The sequence below is a fragment of the Dryas octopetala genome, chromosome 2 (genome assembly GCF_963921425.1).
Source record: "Dryas octopetala chromosome 2, drDryOcto1.1, whole genome shotgun sequence".
Taxonomy (NCBI): Eukaryota; Viridiplantae; Streptophyta; class Magnoliopsida; order Rosales; family Rosaceae; genus Dryas; species Dryas octopetala.
In genome coordinates, this window is record NC_141367.1 from 11,468,700 (window position 1) to 11,489,627 (window position 20,928).

Genomic DNA, 20,928 nt, shown 5'->3' on the forward strand with positions numbered 1-20,928 from the left:
CTGGTGTTGAGGACTTTATATAAGAAAGTAGATATTGGCAGTGCAGCAGGGAGAGGGTTGAGTGCGTGACGTGATAGAATAGAGTTTTTGAGAAAGAAGCAAATTGCAAAAGGGAAACAGAGAAAGATCAAAGGAAAGCGAGTTTTTTTTTTGGTAAATAGAGCGAGTTCTTTTCGTTACCAGGTAAGACCGTAAAAATGGGTCGGCATTAATTTTTAGGGTTATTGGCCGGCCCAGCCTCATGTATGGGGGCTAGTCCAGGCCTAGCACTTTTTCGGCTTTATGCCAACAGGTAGAGAAATTATTTTATATAATTGATACACTATCACGTAGTATAATCAGTTTATGTGTTATAATATGGGTGAATGTTATTAATATTGTACTCTACTAATATAAACACATCGTCTAATAATACTCTTACACGTTGAATTAGTTATACCACGTGACGGTATATCAGTTATACGCTATAATTTTTCCAACTCGTGACACATTCCTAATTAATTATATAATTTGACTTGCACCGTTGCAAGCTAGTTTACCATATTTTGACCCGAGAAAGGCCACCCAGGCCCCACCTTGGGGCTGTCATACCTGTAGAAGTGGCTTCATCGATTGAGCCATGTGGCAGCCCTTGTTCATTTGGGTTTGAGGTTAGGGCAAGAGTTTTCTAAAACTTGGGGTTTGTGCTTTTCTTCTTTTTATTCTGGATGCATAATGTACTTGTTTTAGAAATATTTGAAATTTTAATACATTCGATACAGGCGTTGAAGTCTTAGGTATTTTCAAGATAAGTTTTTTTTATGCATACTTTATTTTGGGGTGCAACAAGTAAAGAGTACCAGATAAGAGCTTGTTCAAGTTAGTTACTAATACATTCAATAACCGCACTAATGTAAGGGTTCTAATTGAAGTGCAAAACACCCAATAACAAATTAAGTTTGTTTGGTTCTTAGTTAATGTGAATAAGACTACTATTCATGTAAATTTCTAAAATTCTTATTGAGATATATGTTATTTGCATCTCAAAGCATAATCATCAATATTTGATTCATTGATTACACTAACGATTTTTGAATGTTTGGACCACTAACATGAGACTAAGGGTCACGTTTTGTTGACCTTGAATTCGATTCCCTAAACCATTGTGGGTTACCTAGAGAATACACTTTTTCTAGTATGTTGGGGTTTTGATTACATGTTGTTGGCCTCTGAAAATCAAATCAATAGGACGTCTCGCTACCCATTTTCTATCATATCCATATCAATTTTATGCTTCAAAACAATTTAGAACAACTCAAAATTGATGAATAACACCCAACACCAAATACAGGCAAAAAGCAAGAACTCAAACCCGCAAGCCCCCTTGATGGCCGAACACCCCACATGCACCCATATATGCAATTTCAAGCTATTTCATGCTAGAAAACAATAAAGTATACATTTTTAAAATTCATACACAACCTTTGGCTCTTAATACTACTTGAAGGGAATGGTGGGTAAGCCTAGAAACAATTTCTAAGTGTGGGAGCAAGGGGGATTTTCAATTCCCTTAGCCTTAGGATCCTTAGGTGTGATAAGACATGAAAGAACTATAAATAACTAAGAGAATAAGAAATTACCCTTGAAGATCATCTTGGGTAGAATCCAAGATTTGCACACATCCATGAGGATGCCTTCTTTTCATGTCCATCTTCAAGTTTGGCTCCACCAAGAGAATGAACTCACTTACCTATCATGAAACTCTCATCTAAGTTAGAGGCTTAAGATCCCAAGTGCGATCTCTCTAAAGCTAGTCCACACCAAGTGTGGGAGAAGAAAAGATAAAGAGAAAAGATTGATCTTAGCTACTAGATCATCATCTTTTCAAGGTATGACATCAAATAAGTAGTGATGAAGATAGGTTCAACAAGACCCATCACTTTTTCTCAAGGTTTCATGAAGGAAGAGAAAGGATGGAGAAGAAGAAGAAGAGATGAAACCCTAGGTTTCATCCTTGTGTCTAGGGTGTGGCACATAGAGGCTTGGACCTCTTTTTATTTTATCTCATCTAGTCACTCAATGAATGATCCTCATTCACCCATTTAATTGCATCAATCGCCATCTTCTTATTATTTGCACTATTTCTCTAAGCTCTTTAATATTATGTAACTTACCCAATGTGATATATTAAAGTCAAATGTCCTTTGACTAATAGGTCACCCAAACACTTAATCATGTGATTAACACTTTAATCAATGAGTTATGACTAATGATTAACTAATTAATCATTTATCTTAATTAATAAGATAACATTAATTATTCTCCTAATAATTAATGATTTAGCCTAATTGGGCCAATAAGTTCAAGTTTTGACTTTCCAATCTTACTCTTTAAATGAAATAATTAGCTAATTAATCCTACTTAAGACAAGATTATGTCAAGTGATCACCTCAAATTAATCACTTAACTTATAAGCTTATTAATTGACCTAATTAATTAGTAATTAAGTCATTAGATATTCATGGTCCCTATTAGTATCTCACAGTTAAGTAAGCTCATACTAGAGCAATACTAGGATGAGTGACCCACTAGGAAGTGTTAACTCCAAGTTTTAGGCAATATCAATTATCATGATAGTTGCAATCAATAATCGAACATATTGATCCTCAGTATCATCATTTCTTTTTGGTCTTCCACATACTTGTATGTGTGTAACCTTTTAGGTTCTTATTCGATTTAGCAGTAGGATCACAATTAATCTAAAACTCTTTCTAATTAATTGCCCTTTAGACTTTGCATACCACATTGACACATAGCCACAATTTATGTCCCTTCAAACCAAATAGAATTTAACCTCGAACCTATTCAGTTATGACTACAATACAGTACAGTCCACTTTCTCAACTATGCTCTGATTATAACTTGGGTATGGAACTTGTGTCAAAACTAGGGTTGCCCATCGATTGGAACGAATCGGTAAATGGTCTTACCGATTCGATTTCTGAAATTTTTGTTAAGTCAATTTGGATGCCGATTACCGAATCGACTTTTTCGGAATTTGGCATGCTTCAGATACTTCGGAATTCGGCATTTTTCGGAATTTTCAGAATATGGGTAACAATTGTCCATCAAAGGCTTTTGAACCCAAAACATATTTGATACAACTTTGAGAAATGGAGCAATATCTAATACACAAATTAAGAGAGAAACCCCATTAATCAAAACCCAAACACCTCAAAACAGAAAAACCCAATTAATCACAACCCTCACTCAATTGAAACAATTACACAAAAAATCCATAATTTCAGAGATGAGAGCATGAGAGTGAGAGATGAGAGAGTGAAATCAAGAGATGAAAGAGTACGTGATAGATGACAGACGAGAGATGAGAGAGAGAAGGGAAAGGATGCTTTCACTGCATAATCAAGTAATCCACCATAAATTAATTACAGAGAGTCAGAGATTGATTATAATCTACCATTCGGATGCTAGCAAATCACTGACCTTGCCTTCGATCTACTCTAGGCTCTAGTTGCTCCATATTTTGAGTTTGAAGAAGAGATATGAAGCAAAATCGTTTTTAAGCCCTAATTTTGAGATTGAAATCCAAAACAAAATCAATCCAAATTCTAAAACAACAAGCATATAAGTCGAGAAGCATCACTAAAACAAAACTCATTCATTAATTCAACCCAAAATAAGCGAGAAGAGAGAGGGAGAGATGAGAAAGAGAGGCGGCAGAAATATGAGGTGATCATGAAGAGAAGGGCAGCTTAAACAACTTAAATCTAATGTATTTATTATCTAATATATATATATATAAATACATTTACCGGTAAAATAAGTTCAAATAGACTTGGCAATCTAGTGGTTAAGGCGTTGCTTGAGTGCCTTTTGAGCTGAGTTCGTAGACCAGAATAGCATATTTCCTTTTGTTTTTTTTTTTTTGGGTATTACAAATTTAATTAAACAAACTTTTTTTTTTTGGTCAATAATTAAACAAACTAAAACATAAATAAATTAGTTTAATTAGGGTTATTAAATATTAAGTTTTTAGTTATATAAACCTATATTGATTATTAATTAGTTTAAGGAAATGTTTCATATATAAAGTATAAACCTATATTGGTTTAAAAAGGAAATATTGATTTAATAAGGAAATGTTTCATATATATAAACCTATATAGCTATATATAAGTGTTTCCTATATAAACCTATATGTTTTACAATTTATATAATAGATTTCATATAAAAATTCATTACAATCGCGTCACCACCACCTAGAACGTCACTGTTTTAGGGTTTGGAGTTTGGAGTTTTTATTACATACATTTTATAAGCATATGATGCGATCGTGTTTCCAACGATCCGAACCATTCAATTTTTAGTTCCCCACTCAAATATCATTCCTGTAAAAAATTACCTCAATTAGAGATGTAAAGTTAGGTAACGGTGGTCGAAATTATGCACGATCGTTGATTTTTAAATGATAATCGAACGAGTAGATGAATTCTGATTTGACCGATTTTTTGCAGGGATAATCTTTGAGTAGGAACATAGAAAATGAATGGCTCAGATTGTTGTAATCACATTGTGGTCTTTCCACTTATTGAAACGACAATGTTTCAATGAAAAAACTAATATAATTATAGTCTTCAAGTGTATTTATATGTAAAAGGTTACATCTTGATCGTGTTTTCAACGATCTGAACCGTTCATTTTTTAGCTCCTCACTCAAAGATCATCCGTGCATAAATTTAGCTCAATAAGAGATGTAGAAGTTAGGTAACAGTGGTCGAACTTATAAACGATCGTAGTTTTTCTAATGATAATCGAACGGGTAGATAAATTATAATTTAGACGATTTTTTGCAGGGATAATCTTTGAGTATGAACATAGAAAATGAACAACTCTTTGAAATTAGGTAACAGTGATCAAATAAGTTGAAATAATAAACGGCTAAGTGTTGGTGTAATAAAAATATTATTAGCTTCAATTAAAATAAGGTATAATAATTTATAAAAATATATCATTCAAATAAATATATGGTTCAAGTGAAATAATTATGAAATAGCTAGTCTATATACCATATCAGAATCTCAATTGATATAATATATGCTACAATTGATATGTAAAATATATTTAATTATCTAAAATATAGCTAGGTTAGTATTAATTTATTATCTAAAATGTGTATGAATATATACATCTGAAAAATAAGTTCACAAGGGTTTGTTAGTCTGGTGGGTAAGGCATAGCAAGCTTTTTCATGAGGTCTTGAGTTCAAACCATAAGGGTGTCTAAAAATAAAAATAAATTATATATTAAATAGGGTATTAAGTTATTTAATGGAGTTTAGAGTATATAGTTTATGGTTTATACCATATACTATACCCTATAATTATAATACGTACTTTTAGTATATACAATATAATTTTATATAAAGTTTAGTGTATAGACTATAGAGTATATAGAGTATACTAATTTCATTATATATGGTATAATTAAAATTATATACTAAAACATTATTATATAGGATATAGGCCCATAAGATTATATACTCTATAACTATAATAATTTTAGTATACATAGACCATAAGCTAGTAAGTATATTAATGTAATTGTATGATATATATATATAACTAAATTTGGATAATTATTCGGAATTTTCGGTAACAATTGATTCGGGGTGTTTCGGTAATAAATTTCGATAATCGATCGGTATACCAACTTTTTTCAATTTTTACCAAAACTAAACCAACTTTTTCGATTTCGGATTTTTGATTTTAGGCGAAGAAAAATTAATTTAATTACCAAACCAAAAATTTTTTATTGGTAATCGATCGGTTCAGTATTTACCGAACCAATGGGCAGTCCTAGTCAAAACTCATTACAAGTTATAATGATATATGTGACTCTGATGCTCTGGCCAAAGACTTTCCAAGTCTTTTTTATCCTAGGACATCTTCTTCTTTACGGAAGGTGAGAGATTCCATGTTACACACTCACATGTCTTCATATGTGTGTCAATGCACCCAACGTACAGATATAACCCATGCTTAATTGCATTGGTCCATTTTGTGCGGTCAAAGTACAATAAACATACACACAAGACATTAGTAGTGTCTCAGATTTGAAGACTAATCAATATCTATTATAACCATGTACATAGTTCCTATTTGACATACCGTAAAGCTCTACTTAGAATTCTCTGTTCGGTCAGTTCAGTGAACGTGTCTCCAAGCACGCACCCACATACCTGCTCCAGTGTCTGTCTAGACCCAATTTCATTATCTGGATTCTTTTTGCAATTTGGGCCTTTTACGAAGTAACCCAAGAAAGAATAAGAGAAAGCCCAATTTGGCCTAAAAGGAAAAGAGATATCCTCATATGGTAGCCAACCAAAGAGAAACATACTTAAAATAACTTCAAATAATAGACCACCGAATTAGGGTTTCAAAGAAGTGTTAGTTGTTTTGTAAGTAGGTTGAAGGATGACATTAAGGTAGATGTCATGGCAGGGAGGCCAAATTCCTTGACATCATCAATTGGTCTTGCTCGCTTATATGAGACACGCAATTTGTCCCATTCTCAAGAGAAGAATTTAGAAGTTGAAAACTCAGCCTCTATTAGGCCACCTATTCCAATGAAGCAACTAACTTATTTAGAAAATGCAAGAGCGCCAAAATAAGGGACTTTGCATTAATTGTGAAGAGCAATTTAAGTCGGGACATCGTTGTAAGAAACTTTTCATGATCTCACCATGTTTGGAGGAAGATGATGAAGAGGTTTATATGGAACCAGATGAGGCGGGATAAAGCTCCAAGCAACAGCCTTGAGGACAAGGTGTCATTTTGAAGGGGGAAGGAACTGTTATGTGCTTATAATAATTTCATTGACTTAGTCATGAGTCTGTTATTCATTAGGCTATTAGGTAATAAACTTATCTCATCAATTAGTGTAGTGGCTAACATAGTGGGTTAGCTAGTGGGTTATCTATGGTATTTGGTTATTGCTATTTTGTTAGGTGGTTCCTATTTTTCCTGCTGTAACACTTTGTAGGCTCACATCTATTTAAGATGGAGTCATGGAGTCAATAAGAAAACCAGAAGAAAAAAATATTTGTTTGTTCTCTTTAACAGAGTTCTAACTAGAGGTCAAAGGCTCCTCAATTAGCCTTCCCATCCCACAAACACCATTTTTTCCTAAGTCAAAATAGGGAAAAAAAACCTCGTACGTATCATTTTTTGAGGTCTTTTGTTTGTTTGGTTGATGAGAAAGTCTGGAAAAGCAAATAAAGAAACTCTACTAGGTGGTAAGTAGTTTGTCTATTATTGAGCATTAGGTAGTCTAGAAATACACACAAATTAAATTGCAAGTGCAGCTTTCTATTGTCCTGTTTGTAGGTATGACATTTCAGGCGTTTAATACTCGAGATTCTCGATGTTGATTTGCACGATGAACTTGATTTCACTGAACATATTGTGGCGGGTAACTCCAAAAATTATCAGTTATGGTGAGCTACAAGTCTTTATATATATATATATTTATTTTCATGGAAACTTCTTCATATTGATTATGCTTACATATTTGGCTCATGAATATTGGTAGATGATTGTTTAACTCCAATTTGTCTATCTCTGTGTGTGCATGGTGTTTAGGTTCTGTTGAATTAGTATGTCTGCTTATGTTTCAATTATACATGCATATAGAAATATTGATCTTTAATAAAGTCTGTTGGGAATATCCATGAAAATTCTAGCATAAGAGGCTCTTTACATTGATGTAGGACTGTTTAAGGTATAACTTGTAAGGAAATTGAACTTCCTACCATTTTTTTAAATGGGCTTATTAGCTAGTAATTATATTGAATCTTCAAGGAATATGGACAATGATTATTGTCATACCTGAGTAGTTACTGATATCAATATCATTTTTTTGTTCTTTGGTTTTCTTGAGTAGTAATTATTTAGTTTTGTAGTGTTTGTTATGTTATTTGAAATCATAAAGTTCATCTATCATCAAATATTTTTCCAAAACACCTTTTGAGTTTTACTAGCTTTTCACTCTTACCATCATACCACTCCATTAATTTCGGGTTTCTGAGAAATTAGGAACCAATGTTACAAGCGAGGAGCTTGAGTTCACAAAGAAGATACTCTCCCTTGATGCTAAAAATTATCATGCTTGGTCACATAGGCAGGTTTGTTTTCTTGCTTTTACTCCATGCATGCTAAATGCATGACATGAACTTTGTTTTAAACAATTCTTTTGGTTAATTGGACGAGCATTTTGAGCACCATTGCTCTTAGATGTTAATAAGGATGACAATTGGTGTTCACGTACGAATCATGTTCGTATTAGGTTGAGACACACATATTAAACTAATTGGGTTGATGCGAACATGAATTGATTATGAATTGTCCCGAATTTTCTCAACACGAACACCACAAGATTATTGCACATGTAGAGCAAGATGACATGCATAAATTGTTTATTAATCAGGTAAAACTGAGTTATGTTTGGGTTGCCACAATTAACTGTTTACCATCATGTTGATAATCTAGCACAATTGAAATTTACCTAGTTTTTTTCATTTAAATTGAACTTAAAAGATCTTATATAGCATTAAAAATTAAAGTTTTAATATTTAAATTAAATTTATAAATAGGTTATAGCCCTATTAAATAGATAATAGGTTATAATCATGACACAAATTTTTAAGTGTGCTAATTGGTTTCATTATTAAGTTAGGCAGTTGACTAAAATACGAAATTTTTATTAGCCGTGTAAACGGGTTGATACAATTGCCATGCAAACACGATTACACTCAAGCAAAACTTGTTTATTTCTGTTGTTTGGAGTCATGCTATCATCTCTTATAAAAAATTCCCCCCTCCCCCCCTAACATCCAGCCAACTGCTATATACTTGGTGTTTAGGGTTTACAAACAGAATTTTATTCATAGAATTTTGTTTTTAATGCAGTGGATGCAATCACTTGGAGGGTGGGAAGATGAACTTGACTCTTGTCAGGAGCTACTTGAAGAAGACATTTTTAATAATTCTGCTTAGAATCAGCTGGTATAGATAGATTATAGATATTCTTTACTTGCCATTTCGTCCTAAGCACTTAATCGAAAATATAAAGTGTAGTCATGACATAATGTGGAGGGTAGGGGAATTGTACATATTTACATTACACATGTTAGGAAATATTGAGATTTGTGATGATTGATCTATTGCATTGTTATATTAGTTCATTAGAAGATACTGCAGACATTGAAGTATGTATTCTATAACCTTCTAAAAAAGAAGAAAAAAAGTTAATAATCATGTCAATAGTCAATAATCTAATGAGAAACAGTATTGCTTCGTATATCCTTTTAGAATTTGCTGCCTATGGTTTGCTTCATTATGACATTATTCAAAAGAGTTAAATGCACCCTTAGTCCACTTACTTTAACGTTTTTCTCAAGTTGGTCTACAATCTTTTTTTTGTACCAAGTTGGTCTACTTTCTTTTCGACGTTTTCCTACTTGGCCTATTCTGTCAATTCTGTTAAAAAGAAGGACAAAATAGTCTTTTCATATTAAATAAATTTTTAATTCTATTTCTAATTTAAAAAATATATTAAAACTAAAAAAGAAAAAATAAATTTAAAATTAACAAAAATTACCCTTTCCCCCAACTCAGCCCCATGTCCCACCTCCTCCACCCACCCACCCACCCACCCACCCACCCAACCCAGCCTCTCTCCGACCAACCTTCCCCTAACCCAGCCCAGCCTCTTTCTGACCACCCCCTCCCAAAAAACAACATATACATGTTCAACATCTTGATTAGAAATTGTGTTCCTCTCCATCATCGTCTGTCTTCACTCAGCAGGTAATATATATACATATAGAGTCATAAGTGCTTAAGGTGATCATTATTTTAAAACTTATTAAACACCCAATATTGATTTTTGAAGGAATATTAAGAGAAATTTGGAAAAAAGACCACTTTTTGAATCCATTAAAGACTTCTAACCCTCTTTCTTTTTTTCCATAGAAAACTAACCCAAATGTGTTGAGAAAATACCCAAATACCCTTAACATTAATAATCTGCTAAAACCCTTTACCCACTACGTCTCTTCCTCTCTTCTCAGTTATGTGATTCTGTCTTTCTCCCCTCCCTCTCTTCTCAGTCCTGTCTATCTCTTCCCTCCCTCACCTCAATCTCTTTTCCACACTCATGACCCAGACCCGCCACACTACCAATTTGCCGACCTAGGCCACTCGCCCTACCATCCGCGACCGAGGCCACTCGCCCTACCATCCGCGACCGAGGCCACCCACTCCACCATCCGCAACCCACGCATCATCGTCTGCACTCATGTAAGTTTTTCAAACAATTCTGATTTTTACATTTTGTTTTATGGAATTCAAATAATTTTGTTATAATTTTAGTTTGGGTATTTGAATTATGGAATATATGGCTTCTTGCCTCTTCTTGCTTCCACACTCAACGTTGCGAAGTTGAGTTGGTCACTTGCTTCTTCTTCTTCCTTTCTTAATTGTTGTTAGTCTAATACTAGAAAGAATAAAGTAATTAATTAGGAATAGGATTATGATGCTTTTAGAATTGGATTTATTAGTATTTTGGATGAGTATATAATCCTGGTTGAAGATAAGGGTGCTGATTACAGAGCATGTCCCTTTATAGTGGGAATAGTGTTGTTCATTGTTGATCCAAATCATTATTATGACATTGCACCAATTAGATTTACTAGTAATTATTTTTAGATCATAATTCTGCAAACTTGTTTCACTTTCTACTTTGTGTATGACTTTTAAGCCATATAAAAGTGATATGTTGAGACAACACTTTCTCTAATAAATGATTGTAAGTCTCGCCAAAAAGTTGAGAAAAATCATGATTATTTATATATGTTAGTAATCAGAATGGATGTATAGATATCCATATGTATGCTTGGGATCTCAAATAAGCTTACAAAGACTGATGATTGAATATGTAGCTCATTATTAATTTTGTTGTGTGCTATTCTTAATTCGGTTTCTCTAGCTAGACGGGCATTTAATGTACATGAAATTGTATTGCTCTTTCTTTTTCTTTTTCTTTCTACTTTCTAAGCATTATTAAAAAAAAAAAAAAAAGAGCAAACCTATGAGATTTTCTTGGAAATTATCTGATGCATGTGTGATGGAGAAACTACAAATGCCCCATGGATTGCTAGGTGCTTTAGGAGGCCTACATACTTCATGCATGAAATCAAACGGGGAGGAAGTGTGTTGTATACTGACTATTAATTTTTAAACGAGTGTTAAGAAAGGAAGAACTTTTTAATAAATAAAGGAATAGTTTTAATGGGCACATAGTTTACTCTTCTTTTGCCTAGTAGGGGATATGGCTCTTATTTTTTGTTCTTGTTTTGTTTTTTATTTTTAATGGGCATTAGAAAACCAAGTTTCCTATTAGCTTTTTTGACAGCGCGCTTCTTCTAGTAGCGCCCACCAAGGGTTTGAGTTGTCAGTTGGTGTAAGTCTGGGCCTCCCAGAGCTATCAAACACAGAAACCTTCTACTTGAACTGCCCACGCTATGAAGATAATTAGAGATAATTAGAGAAACAGACATAGATTTAAACTATTCATATTTCATTATAATGCCTGTATGCCTGAAAATGGGCACATCGTTTACCTCTTATTAATGACATGCCATCTATTGGCAAAGTAAAAATATTTGCAGTCTTTTTTATTGTTTCTATATTTATCTATACTTATATTCTCTTTTTTTTGGCTTTAGGGACATGGAATCACTAACATATACTCTGAAGATAAGTAAAAACAATTACTTTAAAGTTAAGGTATCGTGCGTATCGCAATTGTCAAAAGTCATTACCGTATTAAATGAGAAGTTGAGTGATAGTCAAAAGGAGAAGTTCAAGGGAACGTGTTTCAGACACTTCCTTAGCTTGTGTGAAATTCAGTTTTCTGGACAAATTTGCCAGCATCTTCTTTTGTGTGAGGTTGAGTACAATCATGCGAAAAAGAATGAGAGGTGGTTTTTGGTTGGGATAAACCACTAAGATTTTCTAAGGCTAAATTTGCTCTAGTCACATGCTTACAGTTCACCAAGCACCCTTCAAACATCAATTGTGGATTACATAAAGTGGGAAGTTTGAGGTTTAGAGAAAAATACTTAAAAAACAATCCACATGCAACAAAGGATGAGTTAGAGCGTTCTTTTCTTAAAAATGTATCAACAATATCTGACGACGACGCAGTGAAGATGACTCTTCTATCCTTTTTGGAGGTTGTGTTGCTAAGTAAAGAAGGAATGACTAGAATCCATGAAAGCTATGTGAAGTGGGTTGATGATTTAGAGTTCTTTAACAAGTATCCATGAGGAAATGAGTGCTTTGAGATGACACTTGTTGCCTCTCTTCAAAATGTGAATATAAAAGACAAAGCAAATGCTGCGAAAAAAAAACAGCAAGAGCGTGATGAACTAGTGACATGGGCGCATGCAAGTTGATCGAGATCAAACTCTCTACAGGTGCATGTCTTTTCATTCAAGTCCACAATGCAATCTTGGTCTCCATCATGAATTTGTAATGCATTGAGATTAATGGAAGACACCTGAATAGATGAAGTTATATATATATAAATCATATAATAATAAAACATAGATATATGTATCACATAAACATGCATACATGCATATGCAAGCCTTTCCTATTATTTGAGCGCACTTTTTTTTCTGCCCATTTTGTGAAGTTAGAATTCAAGGAACTTGCTGCATTTCGGAGTTCATCAAACCACTCTTCGAGCACCCCTCTTAGGTGTTCCGCTAAAGCAATGATAGAAAATTGTCGAGCATCCTTAAGTTTCGCATTCATAGATTCGGCAACATTGGATGATCATGTTATATCGGTTTCCATTGAAATGTGCTCTAGACCATCTATGGTACTCAATCTCTTCAAGATATCTACCCATCTCTCCATCTTTATATGCCCATATGTTAGCCATCATGCTATTAAACTCTGAGACAAGGTACTTCTTCGCCGCTGTGTAATATAACTTCATGATCTTATTATCCTAAAATTTTAACTTTAAGTTGTTACCTATATGAAATATACAAGCTCCATGGTAAGCTTTTGGAAACACGTTTTGCACAGCTTTACCGATACTTCCGTGTCGATCATATACAAATACTAAGTTTGCTACCTCTCCCATTGCCCCTTGCAATTTTGTCAAAAACCATGACCAAGATGCATCATTTTCCGAATCTCCTACACCAAATGCCAAAGGATAAATTTGATTTTCTCCATCATAGCATGCAGCCACAAATAAGGTGCCAAGATATTTACCCTTTAAAAATGTTTCATCCACACCTATCACTGGTCTGATAGAGGATCCTAATGCCATGAAAAAGTATAAAAAGTGGTTATCTTCATCAGTCTTTATATGTGTTACTGTACCTGGATTTTTTCTCTCTAACATGGAACAATATGTTGGAAGCATGGCGAAAGATTCCTCTGGTGACCCCTTGACCATATCTAGTGCACATTCTCTTACCCTTCAAGCTTTCTCGTAACTCATATTAACTCTAAGGTGTGTGCGCATACCCTCTATGATATCTCTTGGTCTATATACTCGTGCAACCCCCTCATACTTTGATTTTATAAATTGACCAATGAGGGAACTACTAGCTTGTCGATGATCGCGATGGATAATATCCAATGAACATGAATGATCATTACAATATTTCCTTACTTCAAAATATTCTGATGATGGCACCTGTATTGCTCAAAGTCTACACTTGCAATTATCATCCACACATCTAACCTCTAGACGGTTTTTAGTGGATTTTTTCACTTTGAACTCAAAATTCTTCCTCATTGCAATGATACCTAATTTTCCTTGCAACTCCTTTTTGCTTGGGTACATCTGACCAACCACAAAATCTTTATTTGTGTTCAATGAACCAATACTATCATAGTCTTTTAAGCTCTTACCCTTACTACGACTGGAAGATGGTGGGTTATAATTGGTGTGATCGGGCTGAACATTAACATATTGTCCATTGTCGTGAGGCACTTGAGAGGGTTGTACATTATCTGCATCTAGATGAGGGACGTCAAATCTTGTACATATACCATCATCATCAATTATGTTATTGTCTTGGCACATAACAGTAGGATTATCAAAATCATTGTCAATCCTATGGTCAAACCATGCCGGAGTATGAGACGAAGTTGAAAGTTTAATTTAGGTGATCTATTCACTCAATTAACTTGATTAATTTCAATTTCAGTGATCGGACCCCAATTTTTGGTTTATGTGATCACTCACGAACTAGTCAACCAAACACAACTCAGACGGTCCAGTAACAAAAATATGAAACTTCATATTGACTTCTAAAAACCAAAAATCACTTCAGTAAACAACACAAATCAAACACACCAAGGATCAAGTGACATCCTATACACTCAGAGGATCCATCACAGTAGGCATCCCAGTGTTATCCACAACTACAGTGGTGTGTGATTAGCTAGACAATTAAATAAGGTATATATCAATTTCCAGCATAAAGCTACAGTACCGATTTGTGTTTAAATGTTGAGTGAATCAGTAATCATAACAACACAAACAAGGAAGACAAATGCACACAAGATGTTCACCCAGAAAAACCACAAAGGGTAAAAACTGGGGGTCTATCCAGCTGACCAGGCAATCCACTAAATCAGAAGTTCAATACAAAAGGGAGCACTCAGCACACAAGCTCAATCACTAAGTCCTAGACTAAGTGGCAGCTTTCTTACCCCTTTGTGCAACTTCCATAAGCAAGGCAATTGGTCATTCATGAAGAAGGCAGCTCCACTCCAAGCTCATCAACCCATGGCACCAATCCGCACCAAGCTCAGTGGTTTCATCAATGCATGAACATGATATGCAAATGTAGGATTCACAAACAAAGATCAACCTTCTCAAGCTATAGGCATGAAAAGATTGATATTGAATCCTTCAACTTAAATCTAAAATGAATGTGTTTGAATAATGTATGAAAACATTTAAGCACTCAAACCCATATAGAATTTTAGATTAAACAAATACAATTTCAGAAAATCTCTTTATGATTTTTCAAGAATTAAAAGACCATTTTCTGAAAAAGTTGAAGATGAGCACTTCACATAGAAAATACCCAGCCGTGAAACCCCAAGAATACACGCTCAAAAATTGCTCATCCACCGCTAAAAAGATCTGAACCAAAAATGCCCATATACCCGTACACACCCACGCAACACTCATGTTCGCCCAAGCCACGTGGAAGCCAATCAATGGCTGTCCACAAGAGACGCATAAGGGGCATATTCTCTTTGTCCTAGAGGGGTATCCTAGTATGACTAAGGATAGGAATGAGGAGCTGTAAAAAAGAATTTTGCTTTATTTTGCAAAAATCAGAAATGGGGAAGATGATGAATAGTGCTGATGTGTGAAGGTGTGTGGCGTGAATGGCAAAGATGCAATCAGATCTGATTGCTACAGTAGGGGAACCAAGCCATGTGCAATGCACATGCATGTCTAGTACTAAACAGAACATGGGCTTTCAAGAAATGGGCTTAAAAAGCAAAGACCCGAAATGGACCCACTGTAGCGATTGTAACTTAAATATCAACCACTGTACGTGAAAAACATTGTTCTTTATGATCAGTGAATGACTAGTCAAATAGACAAAAATCTGTTAATTTCATGAAATGAATGAAGTGCAGTATACCTTGTGTCTTTGTTCATTCTTGACTTCTTCAATGCAGCAGAACTTGTCCTAAATCTAGCCTAGAGCTTGTGAGTGATTAAATACAAATTAATACAATTGTTTTGACAAGAAACATAGCCAATATAACAAATCCTAGAAACTAACAGAAGTGAATGCAGATGAGTGATGATTTTCAAGATTAATGATGGGAACTTTTGACACAAAGTCATCGATCAAATTGAGATGGCAATGTAAGTCCAGTTCTTGTGACCTCATTATTTCCACTTGCATAACTTGACACCTTATGTTCAATAGTGATATACAATCGAATCTTGTTGGGTTGTATAGAAAAACTATCAAAAACCCAAGTAGCAACATCATTGTCATCAGATATTTCCATCATATTGTACAATCATAAATTGCTCTTATATTGATAGTGTATTTTGATTCCATAGTCACTTAAATCCAGACCAAGACGGTGGAGTACCTCATGCATCAACTCTTGATAAGTAACTTCATCCGACAATAACATACCTTTCATTTGACCACTCGTGTATTGATTATCAACCCACCTACCACCATAGTTGAGTATGATCGCAAACCTAACCATTTCTTGAAGAAAAATAACCAAAGTAAACCTAACATGAGTAAAAAAAAAAAAAATTAAATTATTTTACTCACTCATCAATAAAAAGCAAAATAGTGATTTTACTCGATGTATAGTCGAGTATATCTCAAGTACCCTTCGAGGAAACTAACTATAATAAGAAAATAAAAAGTTTGTGAAATACTCTCTGGGTACTCGAGTGGGCAACCTGCATTTCATCTCAAAGACCCATGAAAGTCGTTTTTTCAAACAAAATTTTTTTTTCTCCTTCTTCCAACAACAATAGGAACTATAAATTAGCTATATTACAAAAAAAAAAAAAAAATCTAACAATTAAAAGTATAAATAAAGTTAAAAGACAAATCTTGTACCTTATATGATTTCTCATAATCCAACTTTTGATGATGGAAATTGAAGGAGATTGAAGTTATCTTGGATTATCATATATGAGAATGTTTGATGGACGTTGCGGAATGGGTCTATAACAGAGGAAGAAACTGAGACGAGGGTGGGTGAACTGCAGTGGAAGAAGAGTGAAATCATGAGGGAAAGGAGAGACGTGAGGGGAGAGACGTCAGGAAGGCAGAAAGAAGACATTGAGAGAAGTTGCAGAGACTGTAGGTTTCTTGGTTTAGTAGAAACTTACTTGAGGGGAAAGGAAGAGATATACATGTGTAGGTTTCTTGGTTTTGGGAAGTTTTTTAATGTTAAGGGTATTTGGGTTTTTTCTCAACCCATTTGGGTTAGTTTTCTATGAAGAAAAAAAAAAGGGTTAAAAGTCTTTAGTGGGTCTAAAAAGTGGTCATTTTTCCAAATTTCTCGAATATTAAAGTGCCCGCCAACTCAATGAGTGATATGGACTTAACACCCAAGTCAGACCAGAAGGTGGAGCATATTCCATTTGGTCTCCTTTAGAATTTCCAATACTTGCTCAGGCCAAGGTTGGCGTCGGCAAGCTTGTCCTGCAGCCTCGTGGCTTTGCTCTTCCTCACTTTACGAATTCATACAAACTCGGATATGTTCTCCAAGGTTAGTCCTTAATTGCAACCCACCTCAGGCGTCGACTGTGGCAGCAACAAAGCTGTGGGAAGAGACCCAACATTGAGATGGTGGCATGGACAAGCTCCTGGCAGCGACGACGCCTTCTTACTTCCAGTTGAGTCCTCCACCAGCACCTCCATCGATTTCCCAGATCAAACCCAGAGAGAGAGAGAGAGAGAGAGAGAGAGAGAGAGAGAGAGAGGAATAAAGGAGAGATGGGCGAGCTGGGGCAGCGCCGACGAGTAGGATGCTGCTGGAGGTAGGTTGGGGATGGGTGGGGAGGGAAGAGAGAGAAGAAAAGGAAGAGAGAAAGAGAAGAGAGAGAGGAGGGGCTGGTACGAGGGCTGGGTTGGGGGAGGGTGTAATTTGTTAATTTTTTAAGTTTAAATTTATTTTTTCTTTTTTAGTTTTAATATTTTTAAATTAGAAATAGAATTAAAAATTTATTTAAAATAAAAAGACCATTTTGTCCTTTTTTTAACAGAATTTATAACAGAATTGACGGAATCGACCGAGTAAGTAAACGTCGAAAAGAAAGTGTACCAACTTGGTACAAAAAAAAGATCATGGACCAACTTGGGAAAAAAGTGAAAGTAAGTGAACTAACAGTGTATTTAACTCTTATTCAAAATATTATGTTGGGCATGTATAAAAACCTAGTCACTTATTGTTTGATCATATGCATTAATTTTAGGTTTTTTTATCACCAATAGTCTCTCTACTTTCACTCAAACATAAAATTGGTCCCTTAAGTATATTTTCAATCAATTTCATCATTCATCTTTGTCATCGAACATCAATTTGGTCCCTAGACATACTTTGAAAATCCTCCAAAAATAGCTCGGGATACGAAAAAATCTCCGAAAATTCCTAAGGACTCGTCTCGACTACTATTATTTTTATCTGAGGTCAATTTATCAAATTGATTTTCTAGAAAATTTGAAATTTCCAAACTAATCTCCTGAATTTTCTAGAAAATACTAAATGTCAATTTGATAATTTAACCCTAAATAAAAATAATAGTAGTTAAGACAAGTCTATAAGAATTTTCGGAGAATTTTTTCATATCCTGAACTATTTTTGGCGAATTTTTAAAGTGTGTCTAAGGATCAAATTGATATTGGGGGACAAAGATGAGAGATGACATTGAGTAAAAATGCATTTTAAAGACCAAATTTATATTTTGGTGAAAGTAAAAGGACTATTTGTGATAAAAAAAAAAAAACCTTAATTTTAATTCTTGTAGCCACATAAATGCCTTCCAAGTCCATATAATAACTACATTATGGTCTTTTTACCAAAATAATAATAATAATAATAAAATAACTACATTATGGTCTTCTACATGTATTAATCTTTGGTTCCAGTGATATTTGTGATAATGTCACTATCCATGGTCCACTGCTCTGAGGTTTGGACTTTGAACAGTAATTGTTCACATGGTTTGCCTTTTCTGTGTATCTGTTTGTGTTTCTTCTATGACCTGCAAAAGTTTGTCTGTAACAGAGACATTCTCTGAAGTGTGTTATACTATTAATGCCATTGTAGCCCGCCCTGAGAATGAAAGTTCATGGAGATACCTTCGAGGGCTTTACAAACAGTGGCGGATCTAGGAATCATTGTTTATGGGGTCAAGATTCAAGTCGAGTGCGTGAGAGTCAACGGCGGCGACACCTTTTGTGACGGCGAGCTTCACCATATACGTGAGAGTTGAATTGAGTTTGGGTGAGACTAGAGTCAAATTGGGTTTGGGTTTAGGGCCCTATTCTTTCTCAATGTGAAAGACAAAAAAGGATTGTCGACATATGTGTTGTTTGAATGTTAAGTCTTTCAATTTTTGTTTTTTAAATAAAATTGTCAAAACGATGTCGTTTTGACAAGTCTCTGAGTTTAAAAAAAAAATAAAATCACACCTCCTAGACACGTGATCCACTTTCTTCTTCTTCTTCTTGCCTCTTTCAAACATTTTCATAAAAACCTTCCACCATTTCTTGCCCCTGCAACTTCAAGGAGATGCCATGAACCATGGGGTCAAAAATTTTCATCTAGAGGGAGATTTATGGGTTCATGGGGTCAATTGACCCCATTGACCCCACCTTGGATCCGCCGGTGTTTACAAAGATGACAATCAGTCTTGGGTGAACGATCCTCAGATATCTTCAGTATGCTTGAAGATTTTAAGTGCCAAAAACAATTATATATTTGCTTTGAGCGCACTTTTGGATCATATCTGCCATGGTTTCCAAGAAGGCCAAGAGTTCAGAGATGCTGTGGATGCTCTAAGGACTTCTTCAGGCTCGGAACAACCTGATTCTGACTTGGCAAAAACCATTTGTTCTGTCTTGGAAGATGTCGACCCAATAAGAGCTAACTATTGGAAGTGGCGTAAGAGTAAGCTTTCCCAAAATGCTTAACATTAGGATGGTGACTGAATAGTGACGCAGCGTAACATGCAATTAAAAGAAATCAGAGAAAACTAGCGTTAATCCTAAGAAAGAATTTGGAATTCATCAGAGAAATGAGAGAAATTCAAGGTTTTCTGATTGAAAATAATAAAAAAATGAATGTTACAAACAGCCAAAAAGGTTATTTAAATACGTTCAGAAACCTAGACGTTCGAAATTCAAAACAGAAATAAAAATGGAAATAAAGTGCAATTTAGGAAACTTATTCAAAAATACTAAATTGCTTATTTAAAGCCCTAAACGAAGGAATTTGACCAATTTCTGACACTGGGCCTGGTTGAAACTTGTTTCTTTTCTTGGCCTTCTAGGTCGAGTTGTTGCATGAACCGCCATTTGTTCTACATCAGATAGTCTGATTTTTGTGGCCCATCAATTGATCCAGTCTTCTAGTTGAAGTTGAGTACAATGTCATGCTTATTTTTCATTAAGATTAACGTTGTAAGAGCCTTGTGTTTCAATCTGATTTGACAGTTTTACACAAAACCAAAGAAATCCAATTTGAACTTCAGGAATTGTTGTGATAATTACAAATCCTGCGTTTCTGAGATTGATTTTTGGTGCAATTTATACTTCCCACAGAAAAGGAAAATGTCTCTCAAGTCTTTAGGCTCACAAAGCTTTTACATTGGTAGAAATGCTTTGTATGCTCCAGACTGCACTCCACCTATTTGAGGTTTCAATGGGTATTCCAACTTGCTAAGCTTCTTTATATTTTTGCTGTTAGCTTTACCCTTGGCTCTTTGGCCGCCAAATCTGGCAATGGCTGGTTCATTCTTTTTATTATTATCATTTTATCAAATGGTGGCGGGTTCTTAAAAATAAAACTTGAAGTTCAATTAAATATAATGGAAAATTAACGAGGGACAAAATTTCATTGAAAATTCAAAGGATAACAGTCTAAGCATATAAAAGAGTCTAAATAGAACCACCAATGTAGTGTAAGTCTTAGGACTTCTCTTCTGAAAAACGATCGCTGGCCATGCCCGAAGTCGTTACCTTAACCGCAAGGGGGGGATGCCAAAGGTAACAAGGTAGCCGTACTGGAAGGTGATTCACGTGTGCAGATTCAATCAACC

General features: G+C 34.8%; 2 pseudogenes; one reads left to right on the forward strand and one right to left on the reverse strand.

Moving 5' to 3' along the window:
- Positions 1-7,394: 7,394 nt before the first annotated feature.
- Positions 7,395-19,819, forward strand: LOC147293093 (protein farnesyltransferase/geranylgeranyltransferase type-1 subunit alpha-like; annotated as a pseudogene).
- LOC147293094 (uncharacterized) lies at positions 12,427-13,887 on the reverse strand (annotated as a pseudogene).
- Positions 19,820-20,928: the final 1,109 nt, after the last annotated feature.